Genomic DNA, 23,404 nt, shown 5'->3' on the forward strand with positions numbered 1-23,404 from the left:
TTTAGGTACCACCGGGCTAAGACAATCGCGACGAAAAAAAACTCTGAAATTACAGCTGCCTGCAGCAAAAAAAATGAGTCAGGGTGCATGAACGTAAAGCACAAACCACTGTTCCAGCCGGAGCGTAACCATTTCAATGCACATACGGACAGAACAACACACGCGGACATAAAGGGAGCAGCAGATGCGTACCGAGCAAACTATACTGCGCCAAAGTACGACCCACGTCACGCCCACAAACCGGAGCACTGCTCCCGGAGCTGGTGTCTGCTCGCTGGACTGCCGCACCTCTCTGTCCCCCGGAAAGCGATGCTGACTGCCGCCTTGCTCAACGCTCCCTTCTCGGCCATGCTCTTCTCTTGTCGCCTCAGAGTGCGGCCGCAATGTCCTTTCTCCCCTCCTGTCCGCCCCAGGCTCCCGTACTCGCCCTCACTCCCCCGTTAGGACCCGTTCCGAGAGGAGGCGCTCACGATCGCACATAGTGCCAACCTCAACCAGAGGAGTAATCGGTAGCGTCTAGCGCCCGAGAGCCGCGCCACGGCTCAGTCTGAGTACGTTTAGTGTTGCTCAGCTGTTTGAAAATAAAGTAACGTAAGAGTTTCTCCAGCACTGTCATTCTTAATTTTTGAAGGGGAAGTTTCAACTCTACGTGGAAAACTTGTCTCCGTTTTTGTACAAGAATGAATCCGAGTTAACCAGCAACAAGGAGACTCAGAATACAGCAGTTATTGCTTTTAATAGAAGTAAATAAACACGCCAGCATTGGATCTCAGCTACCGCCTCGCGTTTAAGGAATGCCGTACGCTATATATCACCTCACATTAAAGTGTGAGGTAATGAAACGGCTTACGGTTAGCAAAACAAACTCGGACGTATGCCACAGGAACGCAGCCTTAGTTTTGCTGCAAGCTCTGCGGCTCACATTCCAGCGCAGGACTCCCTCCTCCTCCCGGCCCAGTGTTTTTGGCCGCAGCCATGGAGCCGGACCCCTTCCTAGCGTCCCTCCACCCTCTCCGCCGTTTCGCGTTCCAGTCGCTGGAACAACGGCGCATTAGGGCAGCCCGCCAAACCCGGTGGGGCGCATAACTCTGCCGTCGGCAGCCGTGAATCATACCCACACCCATACCAGAACCCTGCCGGCGGCAGTTACGCACCGGTGTGTCCTTGCCGCAACCGATCCATACTCCTGCACAGTTAGTGGGATATTGCACCACCATTCTGTGGCACTCATTTCTGTATCAATTTTGATTCCGAGCCGCGCGGGATTAACCGAGCTGTCTAGGACGCTGCAGTCATGGACTGTGCAGCTGATCCTGGCGGAGGTTCGAGTCCTCCCTCGGGCATGGGTGTGTGTGTGTCCTTAGGATAATTTAGGTTAAGTAGTGTGTACGCTTAGGGACTGATGACCCTAGCAATTTAAGTCCCATAAGATTTCACACACATTTGCATTTTTTTTTTTTAATTCCGTCCGGAACCGTTGTGCACAGCGACGGTAGGCTGTAAGGAAGGAGAGGCACATAGCAGTCAATCGAAATTCTATTAGCTTTTATTATTCATGCAACTCTAGATTCCGGCTATAAACAGCCATCTTCAGTGCTTAAATACAGGGAAAAAATTACAGCATCAAAATTAATTTACTTTACTTAGAACAATAAGTAAACACCATGTCATCCAATATAAGCAATCCACTCTGGTCAACATACCATTTACGTTGCAGTTCCACAAACTTGGGGTAGTTCATTCATCTTATGTTCTTGTAAGCGTATAGGCAGGAGAACACTGAGACCTTGGTTCACGTCATATGCCGGCCGAGTGGCTATCTACATCTACATCTACATCCATACTCCACAAGCCACCTGACGGTTCTAGGCGCTACAGTCTGGAACCGAGCGACCGCTACGGTCGCAGGTTCGAATCCTGCCTCGGGCGTGGATGTGTGTGATGTCCTTAGGTTAGTTAGGTTTAATTAGCTCTAAGTTCTAGCCGACTGATGACCTCAGAAGTTAAGTCGCATAGTGCTCAGAGCCATTTTTTTTCACGTCATATAGTATGAGTAACGCCCTCTCTGTTAAGAAGTAACTGACATAATTTTGTGTCAATACAGTCATTTCAAAAGCCTTCTTTTATACAGGGTGATTCACGAATATATGTAAATATTTTAATATGTTATTCTACAAGTAAAAGTAAAGAAAAAAGTTCATATAAATATAGGTCTGCAAATGTTTATTTACGGAGTTACAGCTAATAAAATATTTTGCCTGAAATTTAACAACTTCGATAGTCTGAAGCCACCGCAAAACTGTAAGAGGTTTTTTTTTTTTTTTTTTTTTGCTATTGATCTGGCGAATATAATGAAACATGTCCCAGACGTGTATCTGCAGTAGTTTCCCAGAACATTTAGACAAGCAAAGAAATTTTAATTTAATAACTACTTGGCGCAATTTGTTTTTTAAATTCCAGACAATTGCACAAAGTTTTCAACAGAAGTTGCGGAGAATTTAATTTTGGAAAAATGATGGGAATAACGTTAACTGAAACTGTATGAATGTGTCAGATTATCTGCTTTTATTAATATCATAGCACACGTGAATTCATGTTAAACCGGGAAAAACAAAGCTCAGTAAATGTTCAAAAATGTCTCCACCGAGTTCAATGCATTTAGCTGCACGTGTATGAACATATTTTGTTGCTCGTTTCAGTTTCACACGATTGTTCTTAACTTCATCTATTGCATTCATAATGCGAGCAAGTAAGGCCTCACGTGCATTGACTTTGTTCTCATAAACTATGTATTTTATCCATCCCCACAAAAATCCATTGGTGTTAAATCTGGCGATCTGGGTGGCCACAGACGTGTAGCACTATGACCAATCCATTTCTGGCGAAAATGTTCATTTAAATGTGTAGTAATGGCGTTGGTGAAATGTGGAGGTGCGCCGTCATGTTGAAAATACATTTGCAATCGTATAGTAAGTGGAACACCTTCGAGCAAGCGGGCCATTTCTTCTTCAGTTAGACGTCCTGGGAAAATGAATGGTCCAATAAAGTGTGTGTTTATTATACCACACCACACATTTATGCTAAATCGCTGCTGGAAATTGCGTTGCACTGTTGCATGTGGCTTGCTTCAGACCATACGTGCTCGTTATGCAAATTGTTTTTACCATATCGAGTAAACTGTGTCTCATCTTTAAATAAAATGTGTTTTTGTAACTGCCGATCAGTATTTAACCAGTTGCACAACTCCAAGCGAAGGGAAGGATCTCCCAGATGTAAATGATGTACTTTTTGTTTATGGTAATGATACAGATTATTGTACTTCAGAGTACGCCATACCTTAGATTGTGAAATGCCTAATCGTTTAGAGAGACGTCGCGTACTGGTAAGCGGGCTACGTTGAACAACATCCATAATACCCTCATCATCGTCTTCATGTATCACGCTCTCGTACTGAATATGAACGCTAGGTAGAGAATCTGTCTCCAGTAACATTCGAAATACTCCATTAATGGTTCGTGTATTCGGAATCCTCCGAGTTGGATAACGTACGTGTTATTCGTTAACTGCGGCCGTAGCATTACCATTACATTTGCCATAAATAAACACCATATCGGCGTATTTCTCTGACGTGAATTTGAAAGGCATCCCTATTTCATAAATAATGAACAAACTACAACAGTTAATATGTGGTTTCACTTAAATACATTGTTGATATGTTCTTTCACTGACCTATACGGAAAATTAACTAGTTTCAAAGTTAGGAAACGACTGAAACAACTCACTAACGGTTGCCAACAATGACATAAACGTTTCTACAATCTCAAGGGAAAGTAAACAAATTTACTTGTATAATAATCTTTGCTTCTCTGAATGTTCTGGAAAAATACTGCAGATACACGTCTGGGACATGTTTTATTAGATTCACCAGACCAACAACAACAAAATAAATGGAAATCATGCTTTACTTTAACCCCTTACAGTTTTCCGTTGGCTTCATGTTAGTAAAGTTGCTAAATTTCAAGTGAATTCTTTTACTAGCCGTAACTCCACAACTAAATATTTGCGGGCCTATTTTTATATGAACTTTTTTCTTTACTTTCATTTGTAGAATAACGTATTAAAATATTCGCATATATTCGTGAATTATCCTGTATAACATCTAAAATAAAAAAAACTTCTGCATATCACTCTGAAATATTCAAGAAATGCCAAATTACAACGTACTTGTTCATATCTCAATGGTCAACCGATCCACCAAACACTATACAAAGCATCATTAATAAGTTCACATAACTATCTTACACAAAATTATTACATCACTTTATAAAAAATTAACAAATTAAAATGATTTTGCTGAAGATCGTCTTGATAAAACACAGTTACACACCAAATGGAAATTTGTCACTCATAACCACTAAATATTTAATGTAAAAGAAATAAAGTCCTTTCAAACAATTTTTATGAAGATATGTTAACATCATAGTAAAATAATGGAGGCTGATATAACCAGACACTTCAATAACATATACAGACGCCCTCTATTGACGTAAAACTTCATACATAAACGTATTGTGTAGCCGCAACTTCTTTATGCTCTTTGCAGAAAGACGATAAATCAAACTGCCATTATATCGATCCTTTAGGATAAAATTGAAGAGCGATTTACTTGTTTGTGGTAAAATACATATAGCATTGGATAATACGGAGAAAATTTAAGACAAAATGAGCCTCTAATAGTAATAAATTACGTTCTCACATACTATCATGCCAAGTGCTGTCTTTTCGAAGGTAGGCCAGAATTTCCATGTTTCGCATCCGTCTCCCATCCCCCACACGGATCCAATACGACTTGATTCCCTTCACACACCACCTCCTTTTCCTCGAACAGATACAGATCCTTTACACCTCCCGAAATCTCAATCCCCCACACCTGCTTGTCTCTCCCATCCTCGCCCATCCCAGCCCACTGCCGTTCCTGTATTCTTGTATCCCACCTGCTCTCCATGTCCACACCCTCCATACCCTTGCCCAAGGTGGTTTCCGCCAAATTCCCCTCCTTGTACATCCATCTGCCCCTCCTACCAGCTCTGACTCTCCCCTCCCATCCTCCCCTTTTCCCCAGGGCTCCCTCTCACCCTCCTCACCCTCCTTTTTCCCCCTCCTCTCCCCACATCTCCCACTTCCACCCCCCTCCCTGGGATTCCAACCCCTCCCCTCTCCCCTCCCGCCACTCTCCCTCCTTTCTCCCACTGGCTCCACCCCTCTCCTTCCCACCCTCCTACATCTCCCTTCCACCTGGAGGCAGCCCTCCCCCCCTCATCATCAGTGTGTTTGCGAGTGCTTCGCCGATGATTGTCACCAGTGTTTCTGCACGTCAGTGCGTCAGTGTTTCTCCGTTGTGTGCTACAGTGTTTTCATCAGTGTTCTCCTACGTTTTTGTCTCCAACTGAATGTCTTCGTCTGTTCAACTGGTGACACCCTTTGTGTACAGTGTCTTCCATCGAACGACTTCTAATGTATTGCGTAATGTTCATCATGTATTACCATGCTTTTTATGTGTCTCTGTCTTATATGTCTATCTGTTGTGTCTATCGGCCGAAGAGCGGCGTATGTAGGCCGCTGCCGGCCCGCCTCATCTGAGGCATGAAATAACAACAAAGGAAAAAAAAATTCCATATTAGCCAGAGTATCGATAATTTCATGAGGAGTTTTCGATTTATCAAAGTGTTCCTACCAAAGCGTACGTCGTTTGTCAGTTATTGTGTTTTTCGTGTGCTGGGGGACGTATTCACGGAAGTACCTGCGCAACTGAGTTTTTCACGGACACGTCGGCGGATGTGTGAAGGCGACTGCAGGCTGCTGCCAGTTGTCCAGCTGGTGACGACATGGCTCGCGTCACAGACATCGCGTCAGACACTACACTGGGTGATGCTGTGCCGCAACCACAGCATGACAAAGCCAAGCAAAGCCTGAAGGCTAGGTATGTACCAGACACAAAGGCCAAGCACAGGGAGGAGAAGTACGAAGACCACCGACGTCATCGCGAAGAAGCTTTAAGAAACACGTCGTATCAAACAGCTGCTTCAGGAGGATACAGACCATGAGTCTGAGGAATTAGCGTAGTCTGACCATAACCACTGAGGGCAATCAATCCGGACGGTGACTCTATGGAAGACCAACCTATCATTGGCGCCGTGGCTAACGAGGGGTTTCAACTACTTCAGTGCAGTGCTGCTAAGGCACTGGAATGAGTACTTGTCACTACAAATTGATATGACACCATCGCTGGCGAATTGACCGGCCACCCCTTATTCCGTCGGTCCCCAACGCTCCGAAGATACACTGTGTGATTAAAAGTATCCGCACACCCCCAAAACCTACGTTTTTCATATTAGGCCCATAGTGCCGCCACCTACTGTCACGTACTCCATATCAGCGACCTCACAAGTCATTAGACATCGTGAGAGAGCAGAATGGGGCGCTCCGCGGAACTCACGGACTTCGAACGTGGTCAGGTGACTGGGTGCCACTTGTGTCATACGTCTGTACGCGAGATTTCCACATTCCTAAAATCCATAGGTGCACTGTTTCCGATGTGATAGTGAAGTGGAAACGTGAAGAGACACATACAGCACAAAAGCGTACAGGCCGACCTCGTCTGTTGACTGATAGAGACTGCCAAAAGTTGAAGAGGGTCGTAATGTGCAATAGGCAGACATCTATCCAGACTATCACACAGGAATTCAAAACTGCATCAGCATCCACTGCATGTACTATGACAGTTAGGCAGGAGGTGAGAAAACTTCATGGTCGAGTGGCTGCTCATAAGCCAAACAACATGCCGGTAAATGCCAAACGACACCTCGCTTGGAGTAAGGAGCGTAGACATTGGACGATTGAACAGTGCAAGAACGTCGTGTGGAATGACGAATCACGGTACACAATCTGGCGATCCGATGGCAGGGTGTAGGTATGGCGAATGCCTGGTGAACGTCATCTGCGAGCGTGTGCCAACAGTAAAATTCGGAGGCAGTGGTGTGATGGTGCGGTCGTGTTTTCCTTGGAGGGGGGCTTGCAACCCTTATTGCTTGCACACGCCTACACTGATATTTTAAGCACCTTCTTGTTTCCCTACTGTTGAAGAGCAAATCGGGGATTGCGATTGTATCTTTCAACACGATCGAACACCCGTTCATAATGCACGGCCTGTGATGGAGTGGTTACACGACAACAACATCCCTGTAATGGGCTGGCCTGCCCATAATCCTGACCTGAATCCTATAGAACACCTTTGGGATGTTTTGGAAAGCCGACTTCGTGCCAGGCCTCACCGACCGACATCGATACCTCTCCTCAGTGCAACATTCCGTGAAGAATGGGCTGCTATTCCCCAAGAAACCATCCGCACCTGATTGAACGTATGCCTGCGAGAGTGGAAGCTGTCATCAACGCTAAGGGTGGGCCAACACCATATTGAATTCCAGCATTACCGAGGGAGGGCGCCAAGAACATGTAAGTCATTTTCGGTCCGGTGGCCGGATACTTTTGATAGCGTAGTGTAGCATCCATAGTGACTTACAACTGTTCCAACCAAGTAGAGCTGTTCCGCGACCTTAAGGAACGGATTTCTGGTGGCTCACGAGCTGCATACATGGGAGATTGTGTAAAATTCCATGTTCGCAGCCTCGAAGGTTACCAGAAGGTGTTCGACTTTTGCAAGAATCAACAGTTACCATTTCACACTTAGCAGGATGTCGCCAGCAGGAATATGAAGATGGTGGTTAAAGATTTGCCGTCTTCAGTTACTGCGGAGGAAGTGCACGAAGACCTACAACAGCAAGGCATTACCATAAATGATGTATACCAGTTCAAGCGTAAGAAGCAGGGCAATCTCCACCCACTGCCGGTGTTACGCTGTGACCATATCAAATGGGGATAAATCTGATATCATTTATGGAGTCTGCTATGTGCTGTCAGTGAAAGTGTGGTAGGAGGATTACCACTCCTGTAACGAACCGTCCCAGTGTAAACGTTGTCAACGTTGGACACACACGTCTTATTGTTGGTTACCAGCACGCTGTGTTAAATGTATCACCATGCACCTCCAGTACTGAATGCACACTACCTTCAAACTCACCTCCTAAATGTGTGGGTTGCCAGGGCCTCCATGCAGCTTCTTGGGACCGAGCGAGGTGGCACAGTGGTTAGCACACTGGACTCACATTCGAGAGGACGCCAGTTCAATCCCGCATCCGGCCATCCTATTTAGGTTTTCCATAATTTCCTTAAATCGCTCCAGGCAAATGCCGCACGGTCGACTTCCTTCCCTATTCCGATGAGACCAATGACCTCGCAGTTTGGTCTCTTCCCCCAAACAACCCAACCCAAATCAGCTTCTTGGAACGGTTGTAGTGAATTTCAGAAAGCTCTCCAGAAGTTCCGCGCGTCAGCCTGACGTCCTACACAGCCACAGAGGGAACCTCCAAATGTTCCCGATGAAATGAAACTTGTAATGCCTGAGGTGGCAGGCCTGGCTGCTAAAAGGGCCACCCCCCTCCCCTCCACCACCACAGGACCAGGTGTGGGCTGAAACTACAACACAGGATGAACGACGGTTTTCTTCGGCACTGTGGGGTGTACGGCGTGAACTGGTCACTGAAGAACGAGGGCGTCTCGGGACAAAGACGCAGATGCTGCGCTTATGGAGGTGACAACTGTTCTCAAATTTCTTAGCATCCAGACCTTTCTACACAAACGATAACTGCTGAGAAAAAGATGTTGGCAGCTAAAGACAAGCTGTCTGAGTTAGTTATACTGGTGGGAACGCTGGCTCAGATGGAGGGGTCAGGTTAATGTCATGGAAACACATACAAAGGAACTTGGCAGCTGTCTGTGGAACGCTACTAGAGTTCGCAATAAGAAACATGAAATACAAGATTTCATTGGCGTCACAAGATCGACGTCAGAGACTCACCTACGGCCAAAGGAAACTTACAAACTTCGAAATATGGTGGGTTACCGCACTGACAGACTTGTACGAGGTGGTGGCACAGCAGTTTACCTTCGCTGTGCCATTACTCACTGGGATGTCGACTCATCCAACATACGGGAGCTGGAGGCGACTGCGGTTTCCGCCAAGACAGATTTGGAAGAGGTCACTTTTGTAGCAGCTGATAGCACAAGACTTACATCGTATCTTAGTACCATACAGCAAGAGGTTTATTGGCGGCGACTGGAATTCGAAGCATCCTAACTGTAATTCAAGTACCACCAACCCTAGGGAATTGGTGTTGCAGCGCCTGGAACAGGACTTCGACATGGAGATCTGGAGACCTCTTGAGCTGACTGACACTCCCCCCCCCCCCCACCCCCCCACCCATCAAAGTCCGGATGTCCTTGATACTGATATCACCCAGGGACTTGAGCCTGACCCCGTCTTGTTCCTATCAGTGACTTATTGTCGAAACATGATCTTGTTCTGGCAACGCTACCACGGACGAGTCATCTACAAAGTTCACCAGGAAAATAACTGGCCCCAAGTCAAGAGGTACTTAAATAACATCGTGCCTACCCTGGAGGTTCAGATGCCGGCAGGAATTGATTACTTAACGCGGAAACTACAGAGGGCCTACAAATTGTCATCTATAATGGTTGTTGCTGACTTCCAGACCCACGATCCGTTGACTCCCTTACTTGAAGAACTATGGCTACAGAAGGACCGGTACCCGACAGAGATAATTATGTGAAGGTATTAATGATTCTCTCCATCGGTTTTGATGTATCGCTTGCGGGCTTTCAAACAATAAATGATTAATGAAATGATGGGGTGGTGGCCTTCGACTACGTACCCTCCGATTCAGAGTTGCAATATTAAAAGTTCTGGCTGGTTTAGTTGTCTATGGTCTGGGATACGTAGTTGCCGCATTACAGGCCAAATACTGCTGTGTCTACAGTATACGGTAAGAATACACACATGAAACGAAACGGTCGAAGGTTTCTATCACTCGGCAATTGCGAATTATGAATGTAACATGTAAATTTATAAATGAAAGATTGCAGTTAAATAAAATCTGCAGGTACTATCTTAACGACTTTAAATGATGAGCATGATAGTAGAAGTACTTTTCAGAATGCGGTATATTTCTGCAAAACACTTATTGGAGTCGATGGTCCAGCAATTAAATAAAATATAAGTTGAATGACAGGGAAATAATAGATTACTACAGCACGTAATTAGTTACGAACAACAACACAGCTCGCGATATATTCACTTCTAAACGCACACTACGTATTCACTGCCCAGGTCGGTACTCCAGAGTATTTCTGTCTGCCACGGCCACGCGCAAACCGCTCCACTCTCTCCAAGTCTCTCTCGCGACCGTGCGTCCGCCGCGCCGCAGCGGCCAGCACTTTCCGTGTCCTGCGCCGTACTCTCCAGAACTGCCGCCCTTCCCCGAACTCCCCCGTGTCCTCTCCGAAAACTCGCTTCCATCCAGTCTCCCCATTCACGAGCGCTGTGATTGGCTAGAGCGCTCGCGTAATGTCTTCATGCTAACGCACCCACAAACATATTTAAGCACATACGAAATACTGCATCTTCATTTAAATGCTTGAAATTAAATAAATACTCCTACGGCTGCACCATAAACGCGCTCTAACACACATTATCAAATACATAAATAATTAAATAAGCCGGCCGGGGTGGCCGAGAGTTTCTAGGCGCTACAGTCTGGCACCGCCCGACCGCTACGGTCGCAGATTCGAATCCTGCCTCGGGCATGGATGTGTGTGATGTCCTTAGGTTAGTTAGGTTTAAGTAGTTCTAAGTTCTAGGGGACTGATGACCTCAGAAGTTACGTCACATAGTGCTCAGAGCCATTTGAACCAATTAAATAAACATATATCAAAGCAAAGAAGCAAAAGGTAGGCCAGGAGCCTAATGTCTCAGTGCTTTCTAAAACACAGTGAATAATTGACCAGTTTCTTCATGAATAGCATATATCGGATATTAACAAAGACATAGATGAATAAATATATTTATAAGCATGCTGCTACCGTTTTTTCGTGTCACTGTTGAGTACCTATGGCCTGACGCGATTATTAGTAATCGGCTACTCTGACCTCCAATAACTTATGTACTATTCGAGTCCTATAATTCATACCAATTTAGGTTTACACTCAGAGCTTTCTAAAGACACGACGATCGACGAAATCGGATGAAGTGTTTAAATTTTGGAAATTCGTTGCTGGGTGTTAATTATACAGGTTAAGAACTTACACTCCAGTGTTCCGGTCAACGAAACTATAGAAATCATTAAGAGAAATTTCCTTAAATACGGTAAAATTTCAACGCAGGAGACAATTGAGTTTATTGAACTCCTACAGCTCATTACAAGTTTTAATTATTTTACATTTAATAACAAATTTTATATTCAGGACGATGGGTTAGCCATGGGGTCCAGTATTTCAGGAACTATGGTGGACATTTTTATCAACGACCTTGAAGATAAAGTTCTAAATTCTGACGATAACATTATGGATAAAATTGTTTATTGCAAACATTATGTTGACGACACTCTGTTACTTGTCGATGGTTCCCGTGAGGACACTGAGGAAATAGTAAAAAAGTTAAACGACTCCATAATAAAATAGAATTTACCGTGGAGTATGAAACTGGCAATTGTTTACAGTTCCTGGACCGGAATATGAAAAAGCAGGGCAACAAACATGCGTTCTCCGTTTATAGGAAACAAACTACGACTGATGCCGTGATCCCGAATGATTCATGCCATCCGCAGGCTTATAAAGAAGCTGCTTTCCGTAGTCTCGTGCATAGGGCAGTCAATATACCTATGAGCGAAAAAGATAGGGAGACTGAAATTAATACCGTTAAGAGAATAGCGATGAATAACGGTTACAGAATAGATCTGGTTAAAAAACTGTTACGGAAAAATAATAAGCGCAAAAAGAAAAAACCTGATGGAGAGAAAGTGAAAATTATCACGATGCCATACTACGCAACAGTCTCACAAAAGATAGCAAATATTTTTAAGCCATACGATGTTAAAATAGCTTTTCAGACTAATAACCTAGTGAGGTATAGCCTTAAGCACGATGTTGGCGAGAAGAGAAATAAGTTTGAAAGATCGGGAGTTTATAAGATTCAGTGCAGAGCTTGTGATGCAAAATATATAGGGCAGACGGGAGGATCATTCGCGATCCGGTATAAAGAACATAAAGATGCGTTCAGGTTAGGAAATTATGACAAATCAGCTGTTGCGAACCATATATATGAAACAGGCCATCCCCTTAATAGCGTAGAAGATAACGTAGAAATATTGCATGTAGAAAAGAAAGGGAGGAAACTTGATTTACTAGAGAAATTCGAGATAGCTATCCATGAAAAGAAACAAAGCAATATTCTAAATGCACAAGATAATTTTAAAGAAATGAGATTTTTTAGCGGGTTTTTAGAATTATTTTAGGGTAGGTATGCGACTTTAAACTTGTAGCATGTCACTGACGGAGTTGCGAGAGGCTAACGATGGCAGACCAATGCAATAAGGAACTAAGGCGCCCAATAGCATAGCGTTACTGTCAAGCACACGGCTGTAACCACGCCACACCACCTAGGCACGTCAGTCCACAACAGCTCCCGAGCCGGCACAGTGCGACAGCATACTTGGTAGCTATGGAACGGCCATCGACTTGTGTCAACAACTTCAATGTAAGACGAGGACCCACAGTCCAATATACTCTTAATTCTGTTTTACTCTATGGACTTCCCAACTATTTGTGATGGTATTTTGTCTTTTTAGTCCGTTTAATTTCATGACATAGACTTTGCAACCTGATGATGAGAGCATTGTTTCTTGAAACGCGTTGTTAAAATATATGTATAAGAATCGCGGTTGAATGCTAACAGTGATAACCAGTATAACGACAACTGCTACCTCGACTCCATGTTGTTGTTGTTGTGGTCTTCAGTCCTGAGACTGGTTTGATGCAGCTCTCCATGCTACTCTATCCTGTGCAAGCTTCTTCATCTCCCAGTACCTACTGCAACCTACATCCTTCTGAATCTGCTTAGTGTATTCATCTCTTGGTCTCCCTCTGCGATTTTTACCCTCCACGCTGCCCTCCAATGCTAAATTTGTGATCCCTTGATGCCTCAAAACATGTCCTACCAACCGATCCCTTCTTCTAGTCAAGTTGTGCCACAAACTTCTCTTCTCCCCAATCCTATTCAATACCTCCTCATTAGTTATGTGATCTACCCACCCTATCTTCAGCATTCTTCTGTAGCACCACATTTCGAAAGCTTCTATTCTCTTCTTGTCCATACTAATTATCGTCCATGTTTCACTTCCATACATGGCTACACTCCATACAAATACTTTCAGAAACGACTTCCTGACACTTAAATCTATACTCGATGTTAACAAATTTCTCATTTTCAGAAACGATTTCCTTGCCATTGCCAGTCTACATTTTATATCCTCTCTACTTCGACCATCATCAGTTATTTTACTCCCTAAATAGCAAAACTCCTTTACTACTTTAAGTGTCTCATTTCCTAATCTAATTCCCTCAGCATCACCCGATTTGACTACATTCCATTATCCTCGTTTTGCTTTTGTTGATGTTCATATTATATCCTCCTTTCAAGACACTGTCCATTCCGTTCAATTGCTCTTCCAAGTCCTTTGCTGTCTCTGACAGAATTACAATGTCATCGGCGAACCTCAAAGTTTTTACTTCTTCTCCATGAATTTTAATACTTACTCCGAATTTTTCTTTTGTTTCCTTTACTGCTTGCTCAATATACAGATTGAATAACATCGGGGAGAGGCTACAACCCTGTCTCACTCCTTTCCCAACCACTGCTTCCCTTTCATGCCCCTCGACTCTTATAACTGCCATCTGGTTTCTGTACAAATTGTAAATAGCCTTTCGCTCCCTGTATTTTACCCCTGCCACCTTTAGAATGTGAAAGAGAGTATTCCAGTCAACATTGTCAAAAGCTTTCTCTAAGTCTACAAATGCTAGAAACGTAGGTTTGCCTTTTCTTAATCTTTCTTCTAAGGTAAGTCGTAAGGTTAGTATTGCCTCACGTGTTCCAACATTTCTACGGAATCCAAACTGATCTTCCCCGAGGTCCGCTTCTACCAGTTTTTCCATTCGTCTGTAAAGAATCCGCGTTAGTATTTTGCAGCTGTGACTTATTAAACTGATAGTTCGGTAATTTTCACATCTGTCAACACCTGCTTTCTTTGGGATTGGAATTATTATATTCTTCTTGAAGTCTGAGGGTATTTCACCTGTCTCCTACATCTTGCTCACCAGATGGTAGAGTTTTGTCAGGACTGGCTCTCGCAAGGCCGTCAGTAGTTCTAATGGAATGTTGTCTACTCCCGGGGCCTTGTTTCGACTCAGGTCTTTCAGTGCTCTGTCAAACTCTTCACGCAGTATCGTATCTCCCATTTCATCTTCATCTACATCCTCTTCCAATTCCATAATATTGTCCTCAAGTGCATCGCCCTTGTATAAACCCTCTATATACTCCTTCCACCTTTCTGCCTTCCCTTCTTTGCTTAGAACTGGGTTGCCATCTGAGCTCTTGATATTCATACAAGTGGTTCTCTTCTCTCCAAAGGTCTCTTTAATTTTCCTGTAGGCAGTATCTATCTTACCCCTAGTGAGACAAGCCTCTACACCCTTACATTTGTCCTCTAGCCATCCCAGCTTAGCCATTTTGCACTTCCTGTCGATCTCATTTTTGAGACGTTTGTATTCCTTTTTGCCTGTTTCATTTACTGCATTTTTATATTTTCTCCTTTCCATAATGGATTATATTAAATCGTTACTTATATAATTTATCGTCAGATACTAAACTTTAAACTAACAAAGATATTGAAAATCTGATTACACAATCGGAATCGTCGGGCAAATAATAGTAATACACATGTTTCTTTCTGAGGTATTATGATTCATCTGCCTACTATTAATTTCTATACGAACTGTGAAATGTCTACCATTAGGGTTTCACAAAGTCCGCCATCTTTGGCACTCCCGGCATACACATCTCCTTCATCGACACAAAGCACCGTCCTCGTTACAGCGGAAACCCCAGCAACGCGGCTGGACCATGCGCTGGGGCTGCCGCTCACGTCCGGCTAACGTTCGACACAATGTCGCGGTTGCTAACGAGCCGCGGCTTTGACGAGCGTCCTGTGCTGCCGCCTCAACTCAGAACATAGAATATTTCCTGGGTACTAGACTTGGCCACTGTTTCTGTGTTTAGATACAGTGTATCGATACGTGGAACTGTTTCAGTGTTTCGGAACGGCTGTGGTTCACTGTTTCGAAACAGTGGTGTTTCATTCCGCCCCTGTCTCGGATAACCGCATCAGATTCGATCTCGAGCCAGACACAGAAACTGTATCGTTGTTTCAAAATAACGCTGTTTCAGTCCACCTGCGCTTGGAACGGACTAATTGTAACGAAACAGTGATGTTTCATTTCGCTCTGTGTCGTACGAGATTCGGGCTCGGCACAGATACTGAAACACAACATAACAATTAATGAAACACTTTCAAGAGTGGCGAAATATTTTTGACAAGCAATAGAATGAAGCTTAAGATATCCGAAAATAAAGCTTCGTTTCTAGCTGACTGTCCTATTACGAAATGGCGTAACATCTGCTTTATAAACACTAACCGAACAATAAAACAACGCATACTATTCACATTCAAAAAGTAAATATGTGAAAATCAGGCCGGCCGTGGTGGCCGTGCGGTTCTAGGCGCTGCAGTCTGGAGCCGAGCGACCGCTACGGTCGCAGGTTCGAATCCTGCCTCGGGCATGGATGTGTGTGATGTCCTTAGGTTAGTTAGGTTTAATTAGTTCTAAGTTCTAGGCGACTGATGACCTCAGAAGTTAAGTCGCATAGTGCTCAGAGCCATTTGAACCATGTGTGAAAATCATTCGATTAAATTACACTTTTTTTATAACATACGCTTCTCTTTTCATGTACAGTAATCGTATTAAGAAACGCAAGTAAGGCTACAACATTTTGAATAAAAAAAAGGCGTAGAGTGACAATTATTAGACATATACATAAACTTGATCTAGGTATAATTGCAAGCAATCTGTTTAACATATCACTGATAGTTTAGAGGTGAACGGAAAGGGCTGGGAAACATGGTGACTTTATAGTAACGGTTCGAAACACCTTGAAAGACAAAATTTTTTTCTGTTATATTTTGTTATTTATTCGAATTATTTGGCGTTATTTGTGAGTCTATAGTCACTGTGCGTATTATCCACAATGATTCCCTTTGTGTGCATGGAAATTACCCATACTAACGTAATGTGGGAATCCCAGTAGCATATCCGTTGTTTCTGCAGTTTGCTCCTACCTCCAGTTCCGTTCGTGGTGGTTCTTCTGTCTTCAGCTATGGCTGTCCTCAGCCAATTGAAAAGTGTGTAAGTCACACAACACGAAAGCAGCGCATTTGCTGCAGGAAATACGAAACTACCAAGACGCCCAAGTGATAGTTTAATACTTTCTGTGAAATGATTAGCGCTCTCGCACCTCATTTGTGTTTATATGGACATACAGTAGACATTCAAGATGATAAAATGTGTAGGTTTATTAGATTACAAAACACAAACTGTTTCAGTGTTTCGAAACAGCGTATCGAAACATTACATTGTACTGTTTCATTTGTTTCGAAACAGTTAAGTGTTTCAGTTTGCCCATCTCTACAGGGTACCATAGTTCGCCCGTTACCTCACACGCTTCACCACTAAGACGTGAGAAAATAAGTTGTAATTTGGTATTCGTTGAATATTTCAAAGTGATATGTAAACAGGCTTTTTGATTTTGGATATTATATAAAAGAAGGCTTTTTGAGCTACTGTGTTGAAACAAAACTCTGTTAGTTAATCCATAACATAGTGGGCGTTACTTGTACTATACGCGTAAACTAAGGCAGTTGCTGTAAACAACCGCCTCAGTATCCTGCTGCCCAAACACGTTTAACAACATGTTCTGGCATGACCTGCTGCGAGTCTGTTGAATAGTAATGAAAATGGTATGTTGACCAGAGTAGATTCCTGCTAATGGACATCATGGTGTTTACTTATTTTTCTATATAAAGTAAATTAATCTTGCTCCTATAATTTTCCTTGACTTTTAGCACTGTATTTTAGCACTTGTAGCCGAAATCTAGATTTGCAAGAATAATAAAATCTGATGAGATTGCTACTGACTTGCTTGCTTCTATGTTTATACTTCTCAAGCCGCTGTGCAGTGTGTGGCAGTGATCTTCGTAACAGCCAGCCTCTGCCCTTTTCGACTCCTGTGTGTAGCGTGGGGGCTGTGTTATTGTGGTCTTCAGCCCAGGGACAGATTTGAGGCAGTTCTTCATGCAATTGTATCCCGTGCAAGGCTTTTCATTTGTGCATTACCACTGCAATCTACATCTATTTGAACCTGTTTAGTTTATTTGAGCCTACCACAAGTTTATTTTTTCTCTAATTCCGTTCAGTAGCTCCTCGTTACTTATTCTATCAACCCAACTAATCTTTGCCATTCTTCTGTATCAGCACTTTCGAAATGCTTTTATTCTCTTGTTGTTTGACCTGTTTGCTGTCCACGTTTCGCTTCCATACAAGGCTGCACTCCAGACAAATACTTTTAGAAAAGATTTCGTAAAAATTAAATTTATATTTAATGTTAAAAAATTCCCTCCCAGGGGACACCGCCTTATTGAAGGCATCTTCCGTGCCGGACGGGAGGGTTTTGCGTGCTTCGACGAAGTCGAGAGCTTTGCCGGCAGTATTGTAGCTACCGGCAAGGTCACCCTATCTGGAGTTGTCTCGACTGAAGATTCGGACGAAGAATATACCACAATATAGGGTCAGGGGGGCTCTAGAGGCGAGGTGAAGTCAGGTTCCCTAAGGGAGATAACTCCAACAGAAAACCATGCAGGTTGCGATACCTAGAGGTGGCAGCCCCATCACGTGACTTAAGCTGCGCAGCGCTTTTAACGCAGACATGGGATTGTAAAACTACTGGCAGATTCACAAACAGCCTCGAAGCAGGACTGGATCAACTGGTAACAACCGACAAATATTATGGGGCAAACGATTTGGCATTACGCATTATATGTCTTTGGCAACGTGGAATGTTTGAGGATTGGCCAACAAAGAAAGTGAGTTAAATCAAGTACTCAAAAAAAAAAGGAAATCAGACATTGCAATAATACTAGAAACTAAGAAAAAACTAAAAGGAACAACAGAGTTGCCAGATTACTGGATAGCTTAGAGTGGTGTCGCACAAACAAAACGAGCTAGTACTAGAGTAGCAATTTTACTCAGTGACAAATGGATAGGAAATATTCGTAAATACGGCTTCATAAATGAAAGAATAACGGCAGTCAGATTTCAAATCCCAAGAGATCACCTATCAGTTATAGGTTTCTACGGCCCAGAAGAGGGAAGGAAGATGATACTTTTTATGATGCTTTTCAGAAAGAAATGAACGAAATCAACAAGACAGACCATGATGTCATCGCTGGTGATATTGATGCCGAAATAGCAGGACTATTTGTAGAAAAGATTCTCAATAATAATAGACATGAACTATGTCTCCTTCGATAATTCTGAAATTACTAACTCATTTAGCAGAAAGAAAGACATTCACAAGTTTACATGGGCTGCAAGGGGATTAAGGTCTGTGACTGATTATATACCAATGAATCATAAAATGAAGAACCTTATGCAAGATATACAAGTTTACAGAGTAGGCAACTACCATTTCCTTTTAGGCAGTAGGATAAGGCTATTATTAAAATGGAAGAAGGCAAAGAAACTCCAAAAGAAGCCACAACATGAGTTTTTCAAAGTACATCTCTTGTCGCAATATAATATTACGAAACTGTGGGGCGGCGGGTGGAAAATTTACTGTTGTATAAATGTTTGAATGTTGAAACACTTCCCGGCCGATTAACCATATGAGGGGCTGCGGGTGGAATTAATTGTTATATAATGTTCCTATTATTTATGCTGTTGTTTGCCGCTCTCAACACTGGCTCTCTAACTACAATATTGGCAACCAGAAAGTGATTAGCAAAACGTGAAGCCTGTAATTAGAATTCCTAGTGCCCACTTCATCTGAGAATACACTTATAGCTACAGCTTATAGCTCTGAGGAATTAGGAGATTGTCTGGGATTCATAATCAAAAACGATTGCGAAAAAAAACTTTCTCTATATTCTGAAAGTCACAGATGAAAAAAAAAAAAGAATCCACACAATTTAACTAACAGAGCAGTTCAGAGTCTAATGCGCTGATGCCAGTATAACTGTCCAAATTAAATATTTAAATGAATGCTCGCCATAATTTGATGATAATGTTCATCAAACGCCACACTAAATAATGGTAGAATGTTTGTCCCGCGGCGGCACGTGAAAATACGACAATACGCAAACTGAAGATCGATAATTAAAGTCATCCCAGAATTAACACTTCACTCGAAAATGATTTCATGGTTACGCGTATCCCGAGTAACTTAATACGGCATCCGAGGCTGTTTGTAGCAATGATACCGACGCGGCGCGACTCCCGACACAGATGGCGTGCTATTCAGCGTCTGGAGAGAACTGGGGCCTTGCTTCCTCGCGCCGCGTTCTTATATATAAAGCCGCGGTGCGGACGGCTAAGGGAACGCCTGATCAAATTGGCTCTCCCGACTAGCCGCTGGGCTAGTAATGCACCACATTAAGTTACCGAATAAATCATAGCTTCTTTTGCCGATGGCCGATGAAGCTCTTAATTTAAATGTGCATTCAGCACACAGGTAAGTAATCATAATAAATGTCTGACATCTCTAAGTAAAATATTTTGGGCGAGAGAATTAATTTAATTACACTATACACAGTAGACGAGCTATGAACCTGCCCTTTGGAGATACGCTATCGCTATAGTTTTATAGTTATTCAAATGAAACTTCTCACATCTTTATGGTTATAGCGGATCTCCATTATACTTAAATATAAACATCCTAGCCTTATTTATTAGCCTACTTAATCTATCTTGCTTCCTTAAGTTTTAAGACAAAAACCAGAAAATTATGAATTTCAACTAAAACCTTAATTTGTGAGATCCAAAGTACTGTCTCTATTAAATTATTATTGAAAAGGAATCTAAGTATAAATTTTAAATTCTTAGCTCTTTTCTGTTGCGCCAATGATTTTTACAGAAAAATGTCCAAATTTCGAAAATGGTTAAAGTTATTGAACTGATATTCAACACATATTAATTTAGTATTACTCCTGACATGCTAGAAACATTTTAGGTTATTTACTTGATTTTTGAAGTATTGCGCAACATTTATGACGTCAGAGCTAATTACAGCGGACTGGCTGGCACACAATGGAAAGACTGATGTGCATTTATTACGGCGTGAGTAGGCTGCTTCCCTACAAAACTGTACCAGTACAGACTTCAACAAAAGCTTGCTCTACTACCAGTCAGCAAAGACATTGGTATAGAATGGAATAATATCACAACCTGCATCATTGAAGCAGCATCAGAAGCATTTGGTAAAAGTAAGAAAACAGCTGGTAAAAAAAAAACAATTCAAAATTTGGAACACGGAAATGAAAGAAGCCATTCAAGAAAAACAAGTATCTTATTTGAAGTTTCTACACACAAAGACATCAGAGTGCTGGGAAACATACAAAATAGAAAGGAATGTTCTGAAATAAATATAACGCAAAGCACACAAAGAGTAGTCGTCTTAGAACACGAAGTACACAGTTGATAGTAATGTGCATATACTGTCATGAAAGCCCTCAAAACGGAAGAAAAATCCACTGCCTCACTGAAAAATGAAATAAACCATTATAGACCTGTGATGTACACAGAAGGCCGAAAGTTGACAGTGGAGAAGGTATGTTCAACGAAACAGTAGTTCCAATTACTGTGGAGGATCTACAAGAGTCTTTGAAAGACATGAAGAACAGAAAAAGTACTGGAATAGATGAACTAAATCCAGAGTAAATTAAATTTGGGGGGTTACCACTATGTAGATGACTTTCACAAATAATAAATGAATGTTGGACGCACTGCAAGGTCCCAAACCCTTGGTATACAGCAGAAGTAATCTCTTTTCACAACAAGGAAACATAATGACTGTAAAAACTATTGTGACATCAGTCTTCTAAGCACTGGCAACGAACTATACTCAAAGATAGTTAATAACCACATTTAGAATATCATAGAAGCTATTACTTATGAAGAAAAAAAATGGATTTATATCAGGTCGTTCATGCACAGACAACGTGTTTATAATTAAAAACGTTATAAAAACACAGAGTTTAATATATAAAGCCATGGCTTTTATGATCTTGAGGGCCATAATAGCCTATGGAAGATTATGTCTGAATGTCGATATTCTTATCACCTAATAGAGGTAGTGAAAAATCTTTACAAAACCGCACACATTGTAATAAACATAGGCAGGAATCGGTTAAAAGATATAATTATTAACCTAGATGTTAGACAAGGGTGTGGGCTATCACCTGCCCTTGTCAATATTTACGTAGATTTCTTCGCAAGTGGAAATTTAAAGTAAACAAAGGAATTAAGATAACGAATGAGGAACACCTGAATGTACTTTTGTTTGCTGATGATATCGTTGTTATACACAAGAATGAGGATGATCTCCAAAGATCAGTATAACAGCTGAACGAAATTCGCAAGAAGTACAGCTTTAAAATTTCTAGCAAGAAAACAAAAATAATGGCGTTCCGAGAAAAATATCCCGTCAGATCAAACACTGAATTGGATAATTCAGTTTTAAAACAAGTGTCTCGAATCTCTTATTTAGGCTATGCTCTAAGTTTTGATTTTGACTCTGATATTGAAAATAAACAAATTTCAAGCTGTATGTGGTATCATTAGCAGAACATTGTGCCATAAAGTACGAAAAGAAACCATTATGAAATTCTATAAAGTAATGTGGAGGTTTCTGTGTTATCCTGCGGAAGCTAAAGCTGGATCACAAAAAAAAAAAAAAAAAAAAAAAAAAAAAAAAAAAAAAAAAAAAAAAAAAACACAAGAAAATAAAATTCAAACAGTAGAGATGAGGTTCCCAAGAAATACAAAGAGTTGCACAAGAAGAGATATGATTAGAAACGAGATATTAGAACATAATTAAATATTTTCAGCATGAATTAAAAAATTAAAAAAATATCATGAAAGATTGGAGACGAAACCTCATGAGAATGCCAGGTAACAATTCACCAGAAAATCCTGAAATATGAGCCTAACGGGAAAACAGACATTGGAATCCCCGAAAAAGATGGGAATGATTATGTTTGTGAGTCCGGAACAGGCAACTGCCAAATCCCTGAAACGAAGATGATCATGATGATATTAACAAATTTACCATCAGAGATGCTATTATTGAAACTTCATGGCAGATTAAAATTGTGTGCCGGACCGAGACTCGAAGTCGGGACCTTTGCCTTTCTCGGGCAAGTGCTCTATCAACTGAGCTACCCAAGCTTTACTCACGACCCGTCCTCACAGCTTCAATTCTGCCAGTACCTCGTCTCCTACAGTCTCCGTTGCAGAGTGAAAATCTCATTCTGAATGCTATTATTGCTATTGCCAGTCTTCGTGTTGTATCTTCTTTACCTTGGTCATCATAAATTATTGTGCTGCACAAAGAGCAAAACTCGCCTCCTACTCTTAGTGTATCATTGGCTAATCTAACTCCCTCATCATCACATGATCGATTCAATAGCCTTGTTTCAATTTTGTTAATGTTTATCTTACAACTCGTTTCCAACACGTTATCCATCCTGCTCAATTGCTGTTCCGAATCCTTTGTCACCTCCAGCAGAATTACAGTGTCATCAACAAAGTTCCAAGTTTTAATTTCTTCACCTGAAACTTCAACTCTGTTTCCATTATTTCCTTGGTGTCGTCCACTGCTTCTCATTATACAAAGAGAGTAACTTGAGAGATAGGCTACAACTGCTGCCTTAGTCCCTGGCTCAACATCGAGGTTATCAGCGCCCATACGAAGATCAATTGAAACGAATACGGTTAAAACGTAGAAAATACAAAGGAAGTACTAAAGGCAAGCTGAGATATTCACTACGGTTACGTGCGACACATCTTTCGAAAGACGAAAGCCGAATTTCGAAAACCGTTTTTCGCTGTCGTGTTTACATGTTAAAGTCTGAAGCAGATTTGCTAGCACAGTTAAATATGGCGTCTGAAAAACAGCTTATCCAATTTCTGATTCAGTAAACACAATCGTTATTTCTCTTCATTTAAACATTACAAGTAGACAGCTTCGTGTGAAGTCTAATATTTCTGA

This window comes from Schistocerca piceifrons, chromosome 4 (assembly GCF_021461385.2).
Source record: "Schistocerca piceifrons isolate TAMUIC-IGC-003096 chromosome 4, iqSchPice1.1, whole genome shotgun sequence".
NCBI classification, from domain to species: Eukaryota; Metazoa; Arthropoda; class Insecta; order Orthoptera; family Acrididae; genus Schistocerca; species Schistocerca piceifrons.